The following is a 4,834-nucleotide window of genomic DNA, read 5'->3' as shown; positions in this document are numbered from 1 at the left end:
CCATTTTAAAACTCCGTCTCAAAAGTGTACAAACTGAAAAGTCCCACTTATTTTGGTATGATTTCCGGAAAATTCATGTTGAACTTGTATTCTTACAGCATGCCGAAGCCAAGAGAACCACCCAAGAAGAGAACTAGGGCCAATACCGTAATCGAGCAAGGGAAATCTAGTGCGGAGCCACTTGTTCCTTCCGTTGACAAGTTTCCGACGGTAATTTTCGCCGACTTTGAACAGTGGCCTGCCTTTATAGAATTTATGAGTCGTACTATGGGACCAACTAGGTGTGTAGACCCGCCGGTTTTGAGGGACTTGGGGATAGAATCGGATATAGTGCATATATTCGATATTTTGGGGATTGAGGGGTTGTACCACCTCCGCAAGAAGTCTTATCCTTTACTTACCCTAGAATTTCTGAGTTCCTTTAAGTATGATATGAAGGGAAAAGCAGTTATTTTTCGTCTTTTGAACATCGATCATGCCTTAACCATAGATGAGTTTACTAATCACCTGGGTTTAAACACTGAGAAAGAGGGGTACACTAGTGATGTAGCCACCGAGAGTGGGGCACCCCACTACCTACCTTACCTTACCGGCCGACCCGCCCCTACCTCTAGTGCCATGTTGATTAATGACGTACATTATATGTCACTCCGCATCTTTTTGAGGATGATGACTTGTTTGCTTTTTGGTCGGAATGACACAAGCAAGGTGAACTCTCATGAGGTGATGCTCTTGATGTCCTACCTTAATCCTCCTCGGGAGAAGCGCTTCTATTATAGTGTTCCTAGTGTGGTATGTGCTACCTTGGCATTTATGACTCGCTCCAAGAGCCGCAATCTTAGTTGTGGGGCCATAGTAACCTGCTCGGCTCAGCGTTTGGCTGACTTTAAGGCCCCATCTGAGTCTACCTCTGCCCTGTTTGAGAGTGCCCCCACCTTATATGAGGCTTATTTGTGTCATGTGAAGTGGCTGAGGAGGTTGGACGGTGGGTCCTTAGCATGGAGGGTAAGGGGAATGATAGGTGCATATTCTATACACTTTATCTGCGGTTTTGGCACGTATTTCCATGCATAATTGTTAGCTTAAGGCTACTATTTCTCCCGAAATGGTTTACTTTGCATTTTCTATGATTTATTGTAGGAATGAGTGGAAGTAAGCTAAATCAAGCCTAATTCGTCCTCCGGAGTCAACTTCAAGGAAGCCCAGAAGAAGGAGATTCAGATTCACCCACCTTGGGATGCGTGCAAAGGAGTGAAGAGCTGATTTGAAGGAACAAAAAGAGCCACCGCACAAAGATTACAGTCGATCGACCACTCCTACCAATCGATCGACCGTTGAAATCAAGCGAAAGCTGCTTGCTTCGCATTTACGGTCGATCGACCATCTTGACCGGTCGATCGACCGATCTATGAAATGAGATTTATTTCTTCGTGTTAGACTTTTAAAAGCCCAACTTGTAATTAACCTTTGGCATCTTTTTATCAGTAGAACGCATCACTTATTAGGTTATGCTTTTCATTATTGAAGAACTCAGTTTTTAGATCTAGCTTTGCTGACGGAAAACCTCGATTTCGATACTTTGTTCTTGAATTCAATTAGTAAGTTTTTATGCAATTCCTTTCTTCTTTTAATTCTTGTTATTTCAATTCTTGTTTTATCAATTTAATTCCAGAAATTCATCCCTTGTCCTTTGTCTTTTATTTAAATTCAATCATGTCAATCTTGTTCCTTGTTATCAATTTAGCAATTGTTTTAGTTTTAGTCATGCGTAGCTAATTTCTTTGATTGGGAATTATGTGAGCCATGGCATAAGTTAGGATTTTTTTGTGGTATGAATTCTTCCGTATTGGTCTTGTTGTCTTTTGATAAATCCCTTTACTAGATTGAAAGATTAGTAATTTGAATTATCGTTAGATTGGAATTTCTCTTGAGTGAAAGCTTTGAGAAATTCCGGGGAATTATAAGACCGCAAGGTTAATTTGAGCATAGATCGAAAGGCTAGCTTATATTCCCTGAGACCGTATTATAAGACCTCTGCTACCTTACTGACCTGACATTTGCCATGGTGAACCGAAGTTCCCAGTTTTCTCTTTATCTTGTTGAGAAATTTCATTTTAACAATTAGCCAATTAGTCAACCAATCTCAAAACCCCCCAATTAATTGTTACCTTCATAGACTGAAAATTAGCAAACAAAATCAACCTTGTCTCTCTGTGGTTCGACCCTTACTATCACTAGCTATAGTTTTAGTTTGGAATTATAAATTTAATTTTGATACAAAACGACGGTATCAAATTTGGCGCCGTTGCCGGGGAGACGGTGTAATTCTGTTTGCTTTATTTTTAGTTTATTTTTCCTGTCTCAAGGAACTTTCGTTCCTTGAGACCGTTGCTTACCTTTGCTTCTAGTTTTGCTTTTGCACAGTTAGAAGACAGGTTTTTGAGAGGAAGACTTGAGTACTCTCATTTTGGCAATTATGGCTACAATATATGACAATCTACAGCCAAAGGAACACCATCTTCCAAAGGGGCACCAGTTACCTACCCCTACTACGGGTAACTTCGAATTTCGTTCCTCTTATATCGATTTAGTGGAGCGAAATCAGTTTGCTGGTCTACCAGATGAGGACCCCTTGAAGCATATGGAAATTTTCACAGACTACTGCTGTTCCATACCTATACCAGCTGGGGTGATTCAGGATGAAGTAAAGGGGTTGATGTTCTTATACTCCTTGAAGGATTCAGCGCGAGATTGGTACCGCTACCTTGATAGGGTAGCAACTGAGTCACGGACTGGACATCTCTAGCATTAGCCTTCTACAAGAAGTACTTCCCACTTTCAAAGACTGACGCCTTGAGAAGTAAAATCACAAGTTTCCAACAAGGAGCTGATGAGGGTTTTTGCGAGCATGGGGACGTTTCAAAAGTTTGGTCTGAGCTGTCCCTCACCATGGTTTCCAGCAATGGTATCTTTGCAACCTATTTTATAATGCTCTAAATGATGATTACAAGGTCATCCTGGATGCCGCTGCTAATGGTAGGTTCCAAAACAATACCGGTCAAAGTAAAGGTTGGAACACTATTAAGGAGATGGCAGTCCATAGAGCTGAGTTTGGAAGTTCACGTGGAAAGTCACGAAAGCAAAGTGATGAAATGAGTGCCGTTGTGACACTTATAACTTCTATTACTGCCCGTCTCGAGAAGCTCGAGATTTCTGAAGCTCCCAAGGAGAAAGTTGAAATATCTGTTCAAAACTCAGATGAGATCGAGAAGTTGAGAGAAATGGTCCAACTCCTTTTGGTTCAAGTGGCGAATATGGAAGCAGCCGGGATTGAGTTCTCAAAGAATTTTGTGAAGCAATTGGAGAATATAGAGGCTAAGCAAGTTGCTAATTCTTCAAGCAAATGTGAAGGGCCGATTAAAACAATTAATGCCATTAATCTCAGAAGTGACCTCTTTTATGAAAGTCCCGACAAGCCAAAGGAAGACTCGGGAAATGATGAAGAAGCTCGTTTAAATTCTGGTGCAAAAACGAGCTCAATTGCTAGTACTTCTGGTCGATCAACCAACATTGTCAGTCGATCGACTGAAGCGTCAGATAAAATAGTTTCTGATCAGAAACTATTCACACCCAGCACAGTCAGTCGATCGACCAACATTGTCAGTCGATCGACTGGATCACCTGACGAAATCAATTCTAAACAAGAACTATTCACGCCCGGCCAAGTTGGTCGATCGACCACTCATATCAGTCGATCGACTGGAACCCCAGAGTAGGATGCAAATCTGTCAACTAGTTCGCATGATTCTTCACTCATTGATGATTTGACGGGGGTGTTAAACCTACGGAAACCGAAGGTTACTGATCCTACGGCCAGTGTTGCAGTCCCGTATCCGGAGCGTTTGAAGGCTACTAAGCTGGAGCGTAAGTTTGGTAAGTTTCTGGGGATGGTCTAGAATCTCGAGGTAACGGTTCCGTTCACTGATTTAATTACCCAGGTACCCTCTTACGCTAAATTTATGAAAGATATTTTAAATCGTAAGAGAAATTTTCGTGATGATGGTAATGTTGCTTTTGTGGAAGAGTGTAATGCTCTTTCTCAAATTAATGTGCCACCTAAATTAAAGGACCCGGGTAGTTTTTCAATTCCTTGCACTATAGGTAACCACGTAATTGGAAAGGCCCTTTGTGACTTAGGGGCCAGTGTCAGTGTCATGTCGTATTCTGTTTGCGAAAGGTTAAATATTGGTAGACTTAAGGTGACCGATATTACCGTTCAAATGGCAAATAGATCGACTCAGAGACCTATAGGAGTTCTAGAGGATGTACCCGTTCGAGTGGGTAAGTTTTTTATTCCTGTCGATTTCGTTGTCTTGGACATTGCAGAGGACAGTCAGATACCTATTATTTTAGGTAGACCGTTTTTACATACAAACAATGGGGCTGTAATAGATGTCAAACGCTGAACCATCACCTTAGAGGTAGGGGATGACACCATTGAGTTCGATCTTGCTCACAAGGCGATCAACCTCGCTGATGAGGATACGTGTTATTCCATTGATATTGTTGATGTGGTCACATTACTTGTAATTGGAGGGAATCCTTAGCCAAGGATCCCTTAGCCGATCTAACCCGTTTAGATGAGTGTGCAGGTAATACTGATGGAGAATGCTTTGAGGAGCCGATGCTTTGGTAGCCTCAATGGAGAGCTACGAGCTCAATGAGGAAGAAGATGAGATGCTCTTGAGCCTTGCCAACGAAAACTTGGTAAACACTTGCTACACCATTGAAGCTGATTCTGTCTATGCTGTAGAGGTAAAAATGCCAGAGCGTA

At 41.8% G+C, this 4,834-nt stretch overlaps 1 non-coding gene across 1 annotated transcript; it reads right to left on the bottom strand.

The window, feature by feature from the left end:
- Positions 1-2,850: 2,850 nt before the first annotated feature.
- LOC141625661 (small nucleolar RNA R71) lies at positions 2,851-2,956 on the bottom strand. The gene has a single exon (XR_012535430.1). It is a non-coding gene; the product is annotated as a small nucleolar RNA R71 (small nucleolar RNA).
- Positions 2,957-4,834: the final 1,878 nt, after the last annotated feature.

The sequence above is a fragment of the Silene latifolia genome, chromosome X (genome assembly GCF_048544455.1).
Source record: "Silene latifolia isolate original U9 population chromosome X, ASM4854445v1, whole genome shotgun sequence".
Taxonomy (NCBI): domain Eukaryota; kingdom Viridiplantae; phylum Streptophyta; class Magnoliopsida; order Caryophyllales; family Caryophyllaceae; genus Silene; species Silene latifolia.
This window is presented reverse-complemented; position numbering and strand designations above follow the sequence as displayed.